Genomic DNA, 20,946 nt, shown 5'->3' with positions numbered 1-20,946 from the left:
TTTTTAATACTATGTATTTGAGAGAGAGAGAGAGAGAGCGAGCATGAGTCGGGGGCAGAGGCAGAGGGAGAGGGAGAGGAGAAGCAGACTCCCTGCTGAGCAGGGAGCCCGACGCCAGGCTCGATCCCAGGACCCTGAGATCATGACCTGAGCCAAAGGCAGACACCTAACCAACTGAGCCACCCAGGCATCCCTAATCTGTAGTATTTTAAATCAGCTTTATTGACATTTAATTTACACACATTAAAGTGCACCCTTTTTAAGAATACAGTTCGATGAGTTTCAGTGAATGTATATACCTATTATACCATTATAATATATATTATATAGTATATAATATATACTATAATTAAAATATGGAATTTTCCCTTCATCCCCAAATAGACCTTCATAACCCTTTGCAGTCATTCCCTCTCCCATTAACCTTCTGCTACTATAGATTAGTTTTGCCTTTTGTAGAATTTCATATAAATTAAAACAATTAGCATCTACTCTTTGCCTCTGTTTCTTTATTTCAGCAGAATGTTTTTGAGAATTATCTGTGTTGTTGTATGTAACAATAATTACTTCCTCCTTATTATAGATTAGTATTCCATGGGATGGATACATCACACTTTGCTTATGCATTTATTTCTTGATGAATGTTTGGGTTCTTTTCAGCCTTTGGCTATTATGAATAAAGCTGGTATGAACATACATGTACAGGTTTTGGTGTGGAGATATATTTTCATTTTTCTTGGGTAATTATTAGGTGTGGAATTGTTGGGACAGATGGTGCATGTAAGTTTATAAGAAATGGCCCAAGTGTTTAAAAAAATGGTTGTATCATTTTCAGTTTTCAGCAAGAATATATGAGAATTTCAGTTGCTCAACATCCTCATCAATACTTGCTATTGTCAGTCTTGTAAGTTTTAGACATTCTAATGTGTGCAGTTATCTAACTGTGGTTTCGTGTTGCAGTTCCCTGATGACTAATGATGTTGAACATCTTTTCATATCCTCATCAGACATTTGTGTAATTTTTGTGGTATGACTATCGAAATATTTTGCCCATTTAAGAAACTGGATTGATTATCTTCTTAGCATTCAGTTGTAAGTGTTCTTTATTGCCTTCTTTTCAGTCTTAGGCGGGAGCATTTAGTCTTGCAATATTGTGCTAATAGCTCTGGGTTTCTTACAGATGCTCATTCTCGGGTTGAAGAAGTTAGTTCACTCTCAGTTTGCTGAGTGGTTTTATCATAAAAGGTGTTGAATTTTGTTAAGTGCTTTTTTTTCATCTATTGAAAAATTTTAATTTCTTTTTTTTAAAGATTTTATTTATTTATTTATTTGAGACAGAGAGAATGAGAGAGAGAGAGAGAGAGAGCACATGAGAGGGGGGGAGGGTCAGAGGGAGAAGCAGACTCTCCACTGAGCAGGGAGCCGGATGCAGGACTTGATCTCGGGACTCCATGATCATGACCTGAGCTGAAGGCAGTTGCTTAACCAACTGAGCCACCCAGGCACCCCGAAAAATTTTAATTTCAATTTTAATTTTTTCTTAATCTGTTAATATGACTAATTTCATATAAATATAAATATACAATATGTATTTTTTGTGTCTTTTTGTTAGCACTATGGTTTTGAAATTTATCTATGTTGTTTTGTGTATCAGTAGAATTGTTTTTTAAAATTGTTCTGAAGAGCTCCATTGTGTAAATAACTTCCCATTCTGTCTCCCCCAGTCATTTAGGTTGTTTCCAGTATGGAGCTATAATACATAACCTTCCTACAAACATTGTTGTACATGCCTTTTGTGGAGAGACTAAGCATTCACATTTATTGGTAAATGCCCAGGAGTAGAATTGCTAAGTCACAGAGTAAGTATGTATATCACTTTAGTAGATACTGCCAAATAGTTTTGTAAACTAACTGTACCAGTTTCCTCTCCTATTAGTACCGCATGAGAATTCCAGTTGCTCTACAGACTTGTAAACACTTGGTATTGTCTATATTTTAATTTTCTTAATTCTGCTGAGGGTGTAGTGCTATCTGATTGTGGTTTTTAATTTGCATTTCTCTGGTGACTAACGATGTTGAGCACAGTTTTATATGCTTATTGGCCTTTTGGATTTTTTTTAAGTGAGTATTTGGATTTTTGGCTCATTTCCCCCCACTAGTTTGTCTGTCCTTTCCTTATTGATTTATAGAATTTTAAAGATAAATTATAGATAATAATTCTTTGTCAGATAGATGTATTAAAAAATATCTATGTGGCTTGACTTTTACTATCTTAATAGTGACTTTTGATTTTAAGGAAGTCCAATATATCAGTCTTTTCTTTTAAGGTTAGTGCTTTTTGTGCCCTGTTTAAAAGACCTCTGTCTTCTCTGAGTTCAAGAAGATATTCTATTTTTTTTTCTGTTAGAATCTTTATTGCTTTAGCTTTAATATTTAGGTCTATGATCCACCTGGAATAGATTTTTGCATGTACAATAAGGTTGGAATAAAGGTTAATTTTTAAAAATGGATATCCAATTGACCTACCACTATTTTTTGAATTGACTATCCTTTGCCTACTGAATTGGCATCTTTGACACAAATCAGGTGACTGTATATTTGTGGGTATGTTTCTGGCTCTCTATTCTGTGTTGTTGCTCTATTTTTGCGCCAATGTAATAGTGTCTTAATTTCTTCAGTTTCATAACATCTTGGTGTCAGATAGTGTAAGTCCTCCACCTTCATTCTTCTTCTACAATACCACCTTGGCTATTCTAGGTCCTTTACATTTCCATATAAATTTTAGAATTAGCTCGTCAAATTCCAAACAAAACATACCTCTGCCGGGAATTTAGATTGAAATTGAATTGAATCTATAGAACAACTTGGGGTGAAATGTCATCTCACCAATTTTGAGTTTGGTAATCCATGAGCATGGTATATGTTCTGTTTATTTATATCCTCTTTAATTTGTCTTGTCAAGGTTTTGTTACTTTCTGAGGCTGCTTTGTTAGTTGCAAACAGTTAAAAAAATATTTTCTAGATTAACTGAATCTTTTAACCTTTCCATGTGTTTATTTTAGGTCAAGTGTCAGCAAACTTTCTTCTATAAAGTGCCAGAATAAATATTTTCAGGTTTGTAGTGCATAGTCTCTGTTGCAATTACACAGCTCTGCTGTTGCAGAGTGAAAGCAGCTATAGACAATATGTAAACAAATGGGCATATCTGTGTTCCAACAAAACTTTAAAAAACAGGCAGTGAGCATAATTTGGCTTGTAGGCCATAGTTTGCTGACAGTCTTAGCCAATTCTCTTGTAAATAGCCGTTAGCTGGCTTTCTTGTAAACAGGATATAATTGAATTTCTAAAAGTCTAAGCCAACAATCCGTATCTTTTAATTGTTGGCTTTAGTTCATCACATTTAAAAAAAATAATGATTCTCATATATATTGACTTTTTTCCCATCTCATCTTACTGTTGCTTTGTATTTATTCTACTTTTTCATGCTTTTGTCTTGTCTTTTTATTAATTATATTTTTGTTTATTTTCCTCCAGTTTTTCATCCTTATTTCTATTACTTTCAGTAATTACTTTTGAAGTTTTGCCATGATATTTATCAAACTCTAACGTTTTGAACAAGAAAAGGATCTAGAATATTTTACTTTTATTCACTTTCCTGTTAGCTTATATACTATTACTATCATATATTTACTTAGGTCCTTATTTTTTAACCTGTTGATTAGCCTTTATTGCGGTTTTCTTATAAAAATGTTTAAATTCACCTGCATATTTACCATTTTCTTTGCTCATAATTTTTTTCCCCAGCATCTTAGACTTCTTTGAGGGAACATTTTTCTTATTGCCTGAAATAAAATCTTAGAAGTCTCTTTAGAAATGTCTGTGGGTGGTGACTACAAGTTTTATTTATCTGGAAATGTCTATATTCACCTTCATTTTTGAAAGGTGGTCTTAATAGCATACAACTTTTGGTTGACGGTTATTTCCTCTCAACACTTTAAAAACACTAGTTTGTTTTCCATTGTTATACATAATTTAATTTTCATTCCTTTGTAGGTGATCTGCCTTTTTCCTCTGGCTTTCAAAACTCCTCTTCAACAATTATACTTTTTATTTCTAAAAGTTCTATTTTCATATCTGTCTGCCCATTTCTAGAAGCATTTCATGCATAAGTATTCTATATTATATATCAGCTAATTCCAGAATTTTTGTAATTTGTCCTCTAAATTTACTGTTTGTTTTGGTTTTTTTTTCCCCCTCAGTCATGATGCCTTTGGTAACCGGGAAACTAAGCAGTTTTCCTTTGAGTTCCTGGTTGATTGAAATTAATCTGTGGGGATCCTGAGGCCATAAATTGGGAGTGCTTTCACTCAGTAGAGTATTTCCAGTTGTTTCTACTCGCATCCAGGTGACATTACCAAACCGGGACCACTTTCACCATGTTCTAGCTTTCTGACTTTCTGTGGGAGTCTTTGATTTAGATCGTTCAACTTGAGCCTTAGTTTCTTATTTAGCTGCAGTCTTGATCAAACAACCTGCAAAAAAATCTTGTCTTTTTGTCTTGCTTATTACTCATTGAGTGCCACTCTGGTTTCAGCTCACTCTTTTTGGGGGGAGGGAGGATTTGGTTTTCTGGGGCTGTTGTTTGTTGGAGCCTTCAGAGACATCTCAGAAGTGTATTTAGAGGTTTGTTTCATCCAGGAAAAAAGGAGGAGAGGAGGGTTCTGCAGAGTATGTAGTTTACCATATAGACTAAAGTGGAGGTCTTTAAGAACCATGTTCAGCTGAACCCAGTGTCTGTCACCACTATTTGTTGAATGAATCACTCACTTTTGCCACAGATAGAGAAGGTAGTCATTAGTATGGTATGTCTCGAAGATCTGGGGCAGATTTGCTGCTGAAAGATGTTTCTGCATTTGCTTGTAGTTGATGCCTGCAATTCTCTTTCAAAATGAGTTTCGTCTCTTTTAAATGAAAGCAGTTATTACTTGATAAATGGCAAGTGCCAGCTCAGTTGGTCACTGCAGGTGACATATCAAAATTTTTATCAGTCACTTATCACTTTTACCCTAATAAGAATTTATTATATGCTTAAAATCAAAGAACCATCACATGTTCAAGCTAAAAGGAACATTCGACTTTATAGAATTTAACAATTTTATTTTAAATATTTATATACATATTATTCAGAACCAGGGAGTTTAAATGTCTAGGCTAAGATCCAAAATTTGACTTCATTTTATTTTTTTTAAAGATTCTATTTATTTGACAGAGAGACAGCCAGAGAGGGAACGCAAGCAGGGGGAGTGGGAGAGGGAGAAGCAGGCTTCCCGCTGAGCAGGGAGCCCGATGCAGGGCTCCAACCAAGGACCCTGGGATCATGACCTGAGCTGAAGGCAGATGCTTAACCGACTGAGCCACCCAGAAGCCTTGCAAAAATTGACTTTAAAAACATAAAGGACAAGCAGATTTTTGATAAGAAGTTTGGGGTAGAGAGTGAACATAAAGTTTAGCATCAGACATACCTGGCTCTGCCACTTAGTGATGTGTGACTGGGCAGATTCTCATTCTTTCTGTGCCTTAGTTCACTTTTCTCTGAAATAGGACTATGTTAGTACCTCCTTCATAGGATTGTTGTATTAAATGAGGTAAGATATGTAAACCATTTAGCAAATATCTCCTGTATAATGGGTTCAATAACTGTCCTCTGTAGATGTTGTGATCACCCATCCCTCTACCTGCAGCCAAAAAACAACACAGAGAACCACTGATGTATATATATTGATCACCTTGAGCCACCAAATTATCTCACTGTTATATTTAAAAAATGGAGTAATTTTAGCATTGTTATGTAAATGTATGTTATGCATAATAATAATAATAATAATAATGAAATTTTGTAGTTTAAAGGGGGTATATAATAACTCCCTGTGAAATGCAGTCATGTGTTAGGCCTTATTCAATTTCTGATGATGACATATAAATGAAATTGGTTTTGAATCGACTACTCTGCCAGATTCCCACATTCTTGCTCTCACTTTCAGGATGAAGATATTGAAGCTTAGGTGGATGGAATAACTTGCCTAAGGTTATGACCTTAGTCATAACCAGTCAAAAATCCAGGATTCTATACTAAAGCATCCAGGATTTAAGCACAAGATGTTTCCATGTAGAATATAATGTATCCTTCTACATCTTTATTCTTCCATAACAAGAAATAGAGTATCCAAGGAGCTAGAAGAAAAACCATGAGAGAGAGAGAGTTTTATAAACGAAGAGTGTCACCAGCACTGAATATCACTGAGAGATTAAAAGATGAGAAAGGTAGATATATATTTGATTTTGAAGTGTGGGGGTGCCCTTGATTGCCATTCATTTTAAAAAAACTAGAAGTTGTGATTTTGACCTACAATTTGCTAAGAGAAACTAGCTGGCTAACTCTTGAGAATCACCAAGTGAAAACAGTCAGTGGCCAGGAGAAAAGAGAATTTCTGGCAATGACAATTTATGCTCATTGGACAAGTAAAATAGCTACTATGTTTCTTGTGTGTTAATAAGAATTTCTCTTCAAATACAGAGTTTTAATTTTATATGTTTGTATTACACATGTGATGTTCCTCAAGATTTTTTGTTGTTGTTGACAATGGGCAACCTTATCTATTTTGTTGCAGCCACTATGGCTGATTTTACATCTTACAGGGTTTCTAGTGCTTTTACTGGAAGTTCTGATCTTGCCTTCCTCCCTGATTAATTGGCCAAATTATATCATTATATCAATCTATTTCAAGGATGCTTTTGGTAGCTGAGTCATGTATCCTGGAAATTCCTCCCCTTATTGTGCCTCCCATTTCCCCAACTAGCATTGAAATATCATTTGTGTGGAAGGATAGTTTCTCCATATTTATACAATTATTTATAGACTAGCTGTGCTCTGGGATCATATTTGATTTATTAAGATGTTAAGTGTAATTTTTTGAGAACTTCATATTCCAGTGACAGGTTCCTTGAGCTCTGCCTTTTAGATGTAAATTTTTCATACAAGGGTGGAAATGATATGTAGATGGTGGTAGAGTTACTTAATAAAGACAAAGACAAGTGTTATTAAAGTATTCCATCCAAGTTGGAATCTGAAATAAATAGGAATAAAAGAAAAATAAAAAAATATTTCTGACTAATCTCAGGGAGGCTAGAGATAACCAGAAATGCATCATTTTGAAGGATCAGGAAGAAGAGTATAAGAGATATATAAATTCACTGATTCAATCATTAGTTTAAATAGTTAATTGAACATCTATTTGATAGCAAGCATTGTGCTAAGTGCTGATGTATAGTAGTTAAGAAGATCATCAAAATCTCTGGATGCATGTAATGGGAGAACATAGGAACATATTCTTAATTCCAGGTTGTCTGGAAAGGCTAGGGAAAGTGAACATGAGACTTGGGGTCTCCCACTTAAATTATCTGAGAGGATTGGGTTGATGTTTTTCTTAGATAGGCAAACCTCACAGGGCACAGAATTTAGGTCTGTACAAGATACAGGAAGAATTCAGACCTACACTAATGTGGGCATACTGCCTGGACTTCTTGGTGGAGTCATTCTTCCCTGAGTTAATCCTCCCTCTTATGCTAGTAATGCTATTTCTGCCAAGAACCTCTCCTTTGAACTTGATTGTATAACACAGTGATTAGGAACATGAGCTTGGATTCAGACTGACGGGGGCTCTAGTTCCAGTTTGTCATTGATGAGCTAAGTATCATTAGTTAGAATACTTAATCTTTCTGAATTTGTTTCCTGTCCATTAATTGGGGGCAATAACAATACTTACTTCATAGGACTGTTGTGAAGATGTAATGAAAAGAATTCCCAAATCTTTCAGCATAATATCTGATTCATACTTAGTAGCCATCATTATTGGAATTGGGCTAAGTTCATTTACTAAGTACCTAAAATGTCCCAGCTTTGTGCTAAGAAGCTTACCTGTGAGTTGATAATGTCTCTTTCTACTTACCACCTTTCACCCCTCATTTTTATCCCAACTGTTGAAATTCCCAGGAAGCCTAGAAATAGAGCATTCCCTAAAAATTGGAGTCAGTAGCCTAAAAGGGCTACACAGGCCTTGGCAGAACTCTGATTTCCAATTCCCCAGTTTAAGACCCCACTTTCCCTCAGCTCTGTATTTGGACCTCTTTCTGGTTACTCTCATGGTCAAAACATCAGAAGCTGATGGGACAGAACAGATCCGGAGCAGTTACATTTATGACAGATGATAACTGCTACAAATTCCCCCAGGTTCTTCACTCCAGACAGGTTTCTGTCTCACCCCTATGGAAAGTGGTGGGGCGAGTACCATAAAACCATGTGCTGCTTTCTTTTTTACCACAGGCAGAGTTTCACTCTGGTTGAATGGGTTCAAAGAAAAGGTTTCACTCTAACTGATGACCTTAGAAACACCTGGAACGTTTGAAGCATTATGATTATAGCTGACTTATTCTGAAGAACTAGGGCTCTTCTTATTTTGAAGGACTATAATTGTGTGTCCTTGTGTGAAAGGGAGAGAAATTTTGTCTTCAGAAATGAAAGTTTTATGACAGCATCACATATAGATGTTTTACCTGATACCCAGCTGCAGAAAATAAAGCAGCCGAGCTGTGGAAGCTGAGGGACTCAGGAGCCTGGTTGTTGGGTTGAGCCTAGTTCTTGGCTCACAGATGAGCAAGTTCCTCCATGATCCTGCTTGTGATTCATCTGTTTTAATCTCCCTTTCTAAAATGCAAGTAAGTATCAATTTTCTTGTCAATATTTAGTCAATATTTTTGCAAATTTGGAATGGAAAATAGGAAATCTCTGCCAAGTTGAGTCCATAAAGTAATGATGGCCATGGGAGCTCACCAGGGATGCAGCTGGGCTAGATAGCTTCTTTTCTGTGGCCTGCAGGGTCTGATTCAGTGACTCCTCATCTCTTTTTTCCTGCTCTCTGTTGCTTCATTCACTTCATGTGCTTTTCCCTTGAGCAAAATTACAGGGGACTGAATTGGTGTTTGAAAATCTTTTCCAATCATGGGAAGTTGGGAACAACTGTGCACAGTTTGAGGATGTTAGTAGCAGAGGCAAGGAGAGGAGGAGGAAGAAGACAGGTGGGAGAAAATTTGGAGCCTGTAGCTTAGAGGGTGTCTTCCTAGGGAAAAATTTCACTCACTGGGTAGCAGAGTTAGAGAGATGGGGTAGATTTGGATCAATCTTTCTGTAAATCTGTATTGAGATTTTTTTTTATATATATACATTAAACAGTTGTCACTGACCTCTGTCATTTCTCTTTGGCATGGGACTAACACAATTATCTTTAGTTTTTCATTCCTCAGTATAATGTTAATGTTGATTGTTGGTTTGAAATTGATATTCTTTATCATGTTAAGGAAACATCTACTATAAATGTTTAAAGAGTTCTTTAAAATCAAGAAATAGTGTTTGATGACAGATGTTGGCGAGGATGCAGAGAAAGGGGAACCGTCCTACACTGTTGGTGGGAATGCAAGCTGGTGCAGCCACTCTGGAAAACAGTATGGAGGTTCCTCAAAAAGTTGAAAATAGAGCTACCCTATGACCCAGCAAATGCACTACTGGGTATTTACCCCAAAGATACAAAGGTAGTGATTCAAAGGGTCACCTGCACCCCAATGTTTATAGCAGCAATGTCCACAATAGCCAAACTATGGAAAGAGCCCAGATGTCCATTGACAGATGAATGGATAAAGAAGATGTGGTATATATATATATATATATATATATATATATATAGGAATATTACGCAGCCGTCAAAAATGAAATCTTGCCATTTGCAACAACATGGATGGAACTAGAGGGTATTATGCTAAGCAAAATAAGTCAATCAGAGAAAGACAATTATCACATGATTTCACTGATATGTGGAATTTAAGAAACAAGGCAGAGGTTCATAGGGGAAGGGAGGAAAAAATGAAGTAAGACGGAACTAGAGAGGGAGACAAACCATAAGACTCTTAATCTTAGGAAACAAACTGAGGGTTGCTGGAGGGGAGGGGGGTGGGGGGATGGGGTAACTGGGTGATGGACATTGGGGAGTGTGTGTGTTGTAATGAGACATGTACCGCTGAAACAAATAATACATTATATGTTAATTAATTGAATTTAAATTAAAAAAAAGGAAAAAGTGATCTATTGAGAACTCTTATGGAAGCAACCTAAGTGTCCATCAATAGATGAATAAATAAAGAAGATGTGCTATATACATATTATATACAATGAAATATTACTTAGCCATAAAAAAAGAATGAGATTTTTGCCATTTGGGACAATATGGATGGACCTAGAGGGTATTATGTTAAGTGAAATAAGTCAGACTGAGAAAGACAAATACCAATGAGTTCACTTATGTGTGGAATCTATAAAAAAGATGAATAAACAAACAATAAAAAAACAGATCCACAAATACAGGGAACAAATGAATGGTTGCTGGAGGGTAGAGGATAGGAAGACAGGCAAAATGGGTAAAGGGGAGTGGGAGATACAGGCTTCCAGTTATGGAATGAAGAAGTCACAGAGATGAAAGGTACAGCATAGGGAATATAGTCAATGGTATTATAATAGTGTTGTATGGAAACAATCGTAGCTACACTTGTGGTGAACATAGCATAATAGAGTTGAATCACTATGTTGTACATCTGAAACTAATGTAACAGATACACCGTAATGTGAAAGTTGTGCATCAGTTGTATCTCAGTTTAAAAAAGAAATTACAAAAAATGTTTGATTTTATCAAATTTTTTTACAACAACCAATTGAGATGCTTTTCTTGTTTTTCTTATTTAATATAATGATATTATCAACCATGCTGTTGTACGATTTGAATGGGTATATGTACGTAAAGGTCTTAGAAATGTGTCATGTAAGTGTTAGCTGTTATAACTGATGTGCTGTGTTACTGGGAGCGGAGGGTCCCCAACAATCAAAAACACCTTTTTTTCCCAACAATTGAAAATACTTTTTTTCAGGGACACAGTGTGTCCCCTTGGGATTATAATTCTTGTGTGTAATTCTTCTCTCCCAGAGGATATTGGTCATAAGAGATCTGCAAGTGTTTACAAATTGATTGGATGGATTATCTCATCAGTCAGATTAGAGTGACCAATAGAATGTTATACTCAGAGAAGTGTGCAAACAAGAGGTGGATGTGTTTGGAGGCAATTCTCCATGGTGTTTTTACACATCTTGTGTCAGCTTCTGTTCCAGATGTCTTTTCTAGGATTGTATAGCACATAGCCTCATTTCAAAACTAGAAATGGTGTCTTTGAGGGCAGATTTGCTTCCAGCCCAGGATAACAAAGATGATTTCTCTCTGTGGAGCAAAGTTCGAACAGAACTGCTTGCAGCCCCTTAAAAGACTAGAAGTTTACTAAACTTGTGCTTTCTCAGCTGGGACATGGACCTGTATATGTAGCACCCACACAAGCCCTTTCCCTCCCCACATGGGACTTGGGGACAATGGGAGCAGATGTGAACATGAAGCTCATGCTGTCTGCTGTGCCATGAGTACAAACTGTCTAAACCACTTGGGTTATTGTTTCCATCCCCACAGATTTTGAAAGTGCAGCAAGTCAGTTCAGCATGTGCTCAGACCCTTGACAAGAATTGGACAAATGACTTAAGAACAAAATGGTCAAAGTGTGTGAATAGGCAACTCACAGAAGGGGAAATCTAAACAAGTAAAAACATATGGCAAGGTGCTAAATCTTACTCAGAAATACAAAATAAAGATACTCTTTATTGAAAATGTATCAAAAATGAGATACCCTTTTGTTTTACTTATCAAATTGACTCAGTTAAATAATATGTATAGTTAACTTTTGATGCTGGTAAAATGAGGAAAATAGGTACCTGTACATTGTTGTTGGAAAGGTAAATTCTTACCATATTAATTTTCTATTGTTGTATAACATTACCACACATTTGGTGGCTCAAAACAACACAAGTGTGTTAGCTCACAGTGTCAACAGGTCAGAAATCCAGGGATGGTGTGCCTGGATTCTCTGCTTAGAATCATGCAGGGTTGATAGTAGGAAGGGAAAAATGAAGGGGGGGAAATCGGAGGGGGAGATGAACCATGAGAGACTATGGACTCTGAGAAACAAACTGAAGGTTTTAGAGGGGAGGGGTTGGGGGATGGGTTAGCCCGGTGATGGGTATTAAGGAGGGCATGTGTTGAATGGAGCACTGGGTGTTATACACAAACAATGAATCATGGAACACTACATCAAAAACTAATGATGTACTGTATGGTGACTAACATAACATAATAAAATAAAATAAAAAGAATCATACAGGGTTGAAATAAAAATGTTTGCTAGGGCCACAGTTCTTATCTGGGGCTCCATCAAGCTCACTAGTTGTTGGCAGAATTTGTTTCCTTGCAGTTGTAGGACTGAGTCCCCTCCCATTTCCTTGCTAGCTGTCAACCACAAGGCTGACATAATCAGGGAATCTACAATATTCATAATACTGGGGATTATTGCAGGATGTGTACATGGTGAGTAGGAGGAGGTCATCCTAGAATTCTGCCGACGGTATTTACTGTAATTTGGGAAAGTAGTCTGGTAATATCTTCTGCAATTAAACATTCATATACATTTTAATTCTGCATGCCTACTTTTAGAACTCCATTTTATAGAAATAAGTACATCAACCTATAAGGATAAAAGTCCAAAGATATTTATTGCATTATTTGTAATGACCCCAAGTTGGAAACTCATTCTTCACCAAAGGAGATAGGTTGAATAAATTATGGTTTATCTATAACATTCTTAAGATGAATAACTTAGATCTTCATCTATTGATAGAAGATTAATAAAGATCTATATTTTTTCCAATTGGTTAACTATTATCCCAATAACATTTATCAAATAATTATCCAGAATGACTAGAAATGACACTTTTATGATATATTAAATTTATTTATTTATTCAAGAGAGACAGAGATAGTGAGCATGAGCAGGGGGAGGGGCAAAGGGAGAGGGGGAAGCAGACTCCCTGCTGAGCAGGGAGCCTGACCTGGGCTCCACCCAGGCACTCCGGGATCATGACCTGAGCCCAAGGCAGATGCTTAATCGACTGAGCCACCTGGGTGCCCCAGATATATTAAATTCTTATATGTATTTCTGAAAATTCCATTCTGCTCCATTGGTAACTCTGACAGATACAAAATCCTACTAATTAGGTCAGTGTCTCACAATGTGGATGAGCAATTACTATTACATGTACAAACTAGCAGATATTTTGTTTCCATAATTGGATGGACCTACTGGTATGTGGAGCAGGAATCAGCATTTGCCATATGTGCTGTACCTATTTGAGGGAAAAGTTCTCAATGACTTTTTCTTTTATTCATCACTGAAATCCCTTATTACAGAGAAGATGTTTTCGTTAGTTATGGATGATCTCATAAACCATAATGTAGCTGGGTAAAGGTGCATCAGAATATGTAATTCCAGGATACCTACTCTGTTTGTAACAAGAATAGGTATTGCACTGCTAATAAAGGAAATTAAGTCCATGTTCTAGTCCACACCTTGTATTTTTTTGCAGAGAATAGTTGATCAATTTTATGCCTCTTGATCTTAATCTATGTTAAAGGGAATGTTGAAAATTGTGTATGCAATAGATAACAATCATTGACTGTGTACCTTTTCAGTGCTGTGTAAAGAAATGGAGAGCATGTGAGTATAAAACTGTCCTTTATCAGGAATACTAGATATCTATATCTAACACTAGATATTTAAAATAGTAGCTGAATTAAAAATATTTCTTAATGTCATGGTGGTAATAAGTAATATCAGTTTCTCTGATTCCATATGGTTTGAACTCCCACTAAATAGTTCCTGGATCCCCCAAATTTAAGAAATACTCACATGGTAGACAATAAATGGCAGTTGTTGTTACATTATTTTTTGAGTGCTCCCCAAATGTTTTGCACTGTATTAGATATTAAGAATGCAAAAATAAATGTGACACTCATAGAGAGTCAAGTCTAGAAAAGGGAGTAGGCACATAAACAGATCACATAAATGCCAAGGCATTGCTGTGCTGGAAGAATTCACAAGGAACACAAAGAAAGGCATCCTGTTCCATTTAGATGGGGCTGAGAAAGCTTTCCTCTAGGAATGGTATTTGAACAGAATCTTAAAAGAAGAGTGATAATAGAAACTTATTGGTTGAGGGCTGATTCATGTACTCCATATACTTTAGAAGCCAGACAAGCAGGTGCCCATTCTGTTTTGAGATACTCAACCAAGTCTCCCACCAGGTGGGAGGCCATAACGTTTTTCTACAAATTTGGGCTGTATTTTCCAGGTGAAATATGTATACCCTATTCATAGTAATTGGCCTTGTTTTCTTAAATTGTATTTTTGCAAAAGCTATTTCTGCTCTCTTCAATACTCTTTACTACATCATTCATTGAACTAATTCATACCTATCTTTCAAATTCTCAACCTGTGTCACTTCCATTTAAGAAGAATTTCCCACTATCCTAGGTTGAATTGGACATTATCTTTTCAAGGTCCTCCTATTCCTGCATACTCTTTTTTTTTTTTTAATTAATTTTTTGTGTGTGTATATTCCAGTATAGTTTTAGCTTTTGGAAACTAGAGTTTATGTCTTATTAGGATGGCTTTATTATTATTTTATTTTATTAATCCAACAAACAATCATTAGGACCTACTGTGTGCCAAGCGCTACTGGCCACTAAGAATAAAAAAACATAGTAAGTAAGGTCACTGACATGAAAAACCCACAGTTTAGCAGGAGAAACAAATATAATATATTCTAGCAAGAGATATAAAGATTATGACAAAGTTTTGTAATAGCACAAGGTAAAAGCTGATCAGTATTTTGGGGTTCTTAGGAAGTTTTAAGTAGGAGGTAACACTTGAACTGTTTCCTGTAGGATAATTAAGAGTTGCTGGAGGGCAAAGCAGGCAAAGATGGTTCAGTTGAAACAAACACGTTCAAAAGCATGAATAGCTATCTGGGCATTTGGAGAACTAAAGTTAGTTCAATATATCAATGGAGAATGTGAGAGAAGAGGAACACCCATGAGGGATAAAGCTAGAAGAATTGGCAGGAGAAGGGGGTCCTGTATACCAGATTAAGCAGTTTATATATTATCCCAAGGGCAGTGAGGAATTAAGGTTTAGAGGAGGGGAGTTTTATGATTAAATTTGTCATTTAGAAGGATGACTTTTGCAATAAGATGGAATAGAGGAGGAGGTATTAGAGACAGAAAGGCCAATCGGGAGACTATTACCACAAAGTAAATTAAAATAATGGATGGTAATGAAAAAAAACAAGCAAGAAAATTTAGTGGAAAAAACCCTCATTCCTAATTGAAAAGTATTAAATACCTAGAAAACTATAAAAACAAACAATATTAAGGAGAAATGACTATGTGACAAAACATACCATATTTCTAATTAGAGCATCTCAATAGTAAAGTTGTTAAATTTCCTCTAAATTACTTTATAAAATTGGTGATATCACAAAGCAAATCACAGCAGAATTTTTTGAGCTTGACAATATGAATCTACATTTGGAGGAATAAATAGTCAAAAATAGTCACTAAAGGTTTGAAAATAAGAAACACAGACCTGAACTACCATATATTAAAAATTAACATGAAAGTAAAATATAGCTACTGGAATACAGAACTAAACAGAAAACTTAAAAACAGACCCAAACGTATATAAGAACATAGCATGCAATAAAAGTGGCAATTCAAACCAATGGAGATTGTTGAGACAACTAATTAATCTTTGGAGGGAAAATGGATTTTTATCTCTACTTCATTCCATTCATAAATAATTAGAAGATCCTAGAAGAACTAAAGATATAATTCTTCAATCCAAAAATATAAAACCATGGAAATACTAGAAGAAAATAATACAAAATACTTACATAATCTTGGAATGGTGAAGATATTCCTAAGCATAACACTAAATTCAGAACTCATAAAGGAAAATATTCAGTCATGGTATTCCACATAGCATTACTTCTGATCAAGGAACTTATTTCACATCAAATGAAGTGTGGTAATGGGCTCATGCTCATGGAATTCACTAGTTTTATCATGTTTCCCACCATCCTGAAGCAACTAGCTCAAAGGAATAGTAGAACGGCTTTGCAAAGAACCACTTACAGTGTTAGCCAGATGACAGTGCCTTGCCAGATTGGGGCAAGGTTCTCCAGAAGACTATATATGTTATGAATCAGTGTCCAATATGGTGCTGTTTTCTCCCATAGCTAGGTTTCATGGTCTAGGAATCAAGGGGCAGAAATGGGAGTAACACTACTCACTATCACCTCACAATAGACGTTATCAATGTTTTGTGGGTGCAGGAGAAATATGACTAGATTCAGCCCATCCCTGCACTGCTGCAGTCGCCCCAGGTCCACTTATGTCATGAACCTAGATGGTCGCTTTAAGTGAGTGCACCAGAAAACCTACCCATTGATTCTGATCACCTTCCAATCCTGGAAGGTAGTTCTTATGATGGGTATTGACATATCCTATTTTATTTTATTGTATTTATTAATTATTTTTTAAATTTTATTTATTTATTTATTTATTTATTTTTTAGGGGGCTATATTTTTTTATTGTTTTGTTATTTCTTTCTTTTGTTTGCTTTTTAAATTTTATTTTATTATGTTAGTCACCATACAGTACATCATTAGTTTTTGATGTAGTGTTCCATGATTCATTGTTTGCATATAACACCCAGTGCTCCATGCAATATGTGCCCTCCTTAATACCCATCACTGAGCTAACCCATCCCCCATCCCCTTCCCCTCTAAAGCCCTCAGTTTGTTCCTCCCCTCCGATTTCCCCCTCTTCATTTTTCCCTTCCTTCTCCTGATGTCCTCCATGCTATTCCTTATGTTCCACAAATAAGTGAAACCATATGATAATTGACTTTCTCTGCTTGACTTATTTCACTTAGCATAATCTCCTCCAGTCCCATCCATGTTGATGCAAAAGTTCGGTATTGGAATATAAGTAATATTCCATTGTATATATGGACCACATCTTCTTTATTCATTTGTCTGTTGAAGGGCATCTCGGCTCTTTCCACAGTTTGGCTATTGTGGACATTGCTGCTATGAACATTGGGGTGCATATGGCCCTTCTTTTCACTATATCTGTGTCTTTGGGGTAAATATCCAGTAGTGTAATTGCTGGGTCATAGGGTAGCTCTATTTTTAATTTTTTGAGGAACTTCCACACTGTTTTCCAAAGTGGCTATACCAACTTGCATTCCCACCAACAGTGTAAGAGAGTTCCCCTTTCTCCACATCCTCACCAATATTTGTTGTTTCTTACCTTGTCAATTTTTGCCATTCTAACTGGTGTAAGGTGGTGTCTCAATGTGGTTTTGATTTGAATTTCCTTGATGGCTGAGAATGAACATTTTTTCATGTGTCTGTTAGCCATTTGTAGGTCTTCTTTTGAGAAGTGTCTGTTCATGTCTTCTGCCCATTTATTGACTTGATTATTTGTTTTTTGGGTGCTGAGTTTGAGAAGTTCTTTATAGATGTTGGATATCAGCCCTTTATCTGTAGTGTCATTTGCAAAAATCTTCTCCATTCCGTGGGTTGCCTCTTTGTTTTGTTGACTGTTTCCTTTGCTGTGCAGAAGCTTTTTATCTTGATTAAGTTCCAAAAGTTCATTTTCTCTTTTGTTTCCCTTGTTTTTGGGGACGTGTCTTAAAAGAAATTGCTGTGGCTGATGTCAAAGAGGTTACTGCCTATGTTCTCCTCTAGGATTTTGATGGATTCCTGTCTCACATTGAGGTCTTTCATCCATTTTGAGTTTTTTTTTTTTTTAAGATTTTATTTATTTATTTGACAGTCAGATACACAGCGAGAAAGGGAACACAAGCAGGGGGAGTGGGAGAGGGAGAAGCAGGCTTCCCGCTGAGCAGGGAGCCCGATGCAGGGCTTGATCCCAGCACCCTGGGATCATGACCTGAGCTGAAGGCATAACAACTGAGCCACCCAGGCGCCCCTCCATTCTGAGTTTATCTTTGTGTATGGTGTAAGAGAATGGTCGAGTTTTATTCTTTTGTATATAGCTGTCCAATTTTCCCAGCACCATTTATTGAAGAGACTGTTTTTTTTTCCATTGCATATTTTTTCCTGCTTTGTCGAAGATTATTTGACAATAGAGTTGAGGGTCCACATCTGGGCTCTCTATTCTGTTCCATAGGTCTATGTGTCTGTTTTTGTGCCAGTACCATGCTGTCTTGGTGATCACGGCTTTGTAATATAGCTTAAAATCTGGCAACATGATGCCCCCAGCTTTGTTTTTCTTTTTCAACATTTCCTTGGTGATTCGGGGTCTTTCTGATTCCATACAAATTTTAGGATTGTTTGTTCCAACACTTTGAAAAATGCCATTTATTTTTAAAAAGATTTGTTTATTTATTAGAGAGAGAGAGTGAGTGAGTGAGGGGAGGGGCAGAGGGAGAAGGAGAGAATCCTCCAGCAGACTCCATGCTGATCTTGGACTGATAACACAGGGCTCAATCCCAGGACTCTGAGATCATGACCTGAGCTGAAATCAGGAGTTGGCTGCTTAACCGACTGAGCCACCCAGGTGCCCTGACATATCCTACTTTAATGTGCACTCCAAATTACCACAGTATTTTCCGCAGGAATTTGCGCCATATGAGTACCCCTTAACAGCCAACTTTACCATTGCCCTTCTGCCTGACCATATAGCCATGCCATTGGTCACTGCCCAAGAGGCAGTAAAATCCCAAACAAAGGGACAAGCAGTGTGCCATTCAGCCCAGTACACTGATTTGTTTTTACCTTCTTTGATCAGAGTGGTGGGCTTTCAAACAAAATGCTGGTCATTTGCTCTGGAATTGCCATCCATAAACCAAACAGTTATTTCTTGGTCAATTGATAGCTGTTTATAGGGTACTATCCAAGTGGTGATAGGGTCTGGCAGCTTTTAAACTGTTTTCAAAGATAACCCTAGGGGAAAGATGCTCCCTGCTCATAGGCACCTCCTTGCAATCCCCCAGCAGCATGTTGCTGTATAAATGATTTCCGTTTTATTATGGAATTCTTCTGGGCACTGCTTTCTCCATTGGAACTGTTCTGTCTGCCAAAGAGAGAGGCAGAAATTGCAGATGGCTATGAGGCAGATTCCCTGGGGAACGGCCCTGGACATAGTTGGCAAGTTGGACTGAGGCTAGTAGCCCAGAAGGCTACAAATGGGTCCAGACAGACACTCTGGACTAGGCTTTGCCTACTTGATGGTACAAGTAAATGCTAAAAATATTATAATAGGACCAGAACAGAAAATGTTGCAACAATTTGGATCACCGAGTCACAGTTCTTTAGACTAAGGAACACATTTCACAGTCCATATTGTCCAACCATGGGCAGAGAGGTATCTTCTTCAGATTAGCAGTTTAAAAGAGAATTGGGATGGGTATCTGGAACATTGGTTGTCTAAAACCAGTGGGAGGAGATACAGACATGAAAGGCTGGCTTACATACCTTCATGAGTGTGTGCTCACATTCCATGTGAAGGAGGCCAAGGGAGGGTTCCCACTACATAAATTCCTCTGCTTTCCCAGTGTATCTGGGGAAAAGGAGGTGGGGGAGGATTACGGTATGACAATGACTATATTTTTTCTTTCTTCCCCACATCATCCCAACTTTTCTTTTCCTTACTAATGCAGTGGTCCTTGGATGAGGGATACCACTGCAAGTATTGGAAACAAGGATGGTTTGTAAGCAGGAAACTATAACTGTATCTTTAAACCTTTGGGTCAGAATTCCCAAGGGCTTGATGGGGTGGACTCTGCCTTAACCACATCTGGCAAAACTGACATTGACAGTTAATGCAGCTGTACTTCCTAGTGGTAGAAACAGCCCATTCATTCCCTACTTATATAATCCTACCTTATATGGATGGGAGTAGACTGAAAGGGAGGCACTTGCTAAATGAGTGTATCTGGCAATCTAGACCAGCTCAGTAGCTGAAACTAACATCCTTTACAAATGTCAAACATTTTGGGTATAAATGGAGAGGAGAGATAATAGCTAAGGGAAAATGAATGAATGGATTACACAATAAGGGAATTCCAATGTATTACATTAACACTTGGAAAGAGGCTCAGAGCAAGGGATTATATTGTCCTTTAGCTCAATTATACCAGATGCTTAAAAGGGTGATGCCACATATTTCTGAAACTACTTCTATTTTTTGAAAATGAGATGATCACATGGAAGCCAGCAAACCTGAATCTTGCCCAGAGAGACATCTTGGTTATATTATAGGATGATAAATGGAATAATTGCTAATTGTCACCAGCTAGACCTCAAGATCTGACCTTGAGTGCCCACCTGCTTGTACTCATTGAGCTCTGCCCCACAGTTTTCCTTAAGCTCTTCTTTTCAGTTTATCTCTTAACTCAGGCAAATGGAAACTGAACCCCCCCACCCACGTGATAACAACAGCCTTGACCAGACCTCTCACTAGCCCAGACCATCCAGACCAGTTTGAGCTAAACTCCTGACTCATGCCTGTGCAGATGGAACAACTACCTTTACCTCATTATAATACTAAAATGAGCACAAGCCTCATTTACATAACATACATACAATGTGTATAGGCATGTTTCCTTAAGGCACATGCACTGCCTTATACCAGCCTCTACATACAATGACAAAGCTTCCCTAAATATTCATCCTAACCCTAAATAAAGGGAACCCATCCACCCTTGCTTGGGAAGTCCTGGCTTTGGAAATTATTCCCTGTGATCTCCTTATTTGCTGCAAATAAAGTTTACTTTGTGTGACAACTCCATCTGTGACTCACCAAGGAGAGAATTCACTTTCGTTC

The 20,946-nt window shown here is 37.1% G+C and overlaps 1 pseudogene across 1 annotated transcript in view; it reads right to left on the bottom strand.

Moving 5' to 3' along the window:
• The window catches only part of LOC118523490 (elongation factor 1-alpha 1-like), a 326,251-nt pseudogene that overhangs the window by 59,418 nt on the left and 245,887 nt on the right, over window positions 1-20,946 (bottom strand). The gene's annotated exons all lie outside the window — the stretch shown is intronic.

Source organism: Halichoerus grypus, chromosome 7 (genome assembly GCF_964656455.1).
Source record: "Halichoerus grypus chromosome 7, mHalGry1.hap1.1, whole genome shotgun sequence".
Classification (NCBI taxonomy): Eukaryota; Metazoa; Chordata; class Mammalia; order Carnivora; family Phocidae; genus Halichoerus; species Halichoerus grypus.
The sequence above is the reverse complement of the archived record's forward strand: the minus strand, read 5'-3'. Positions and strand labels throughout refer to the sequence as shown.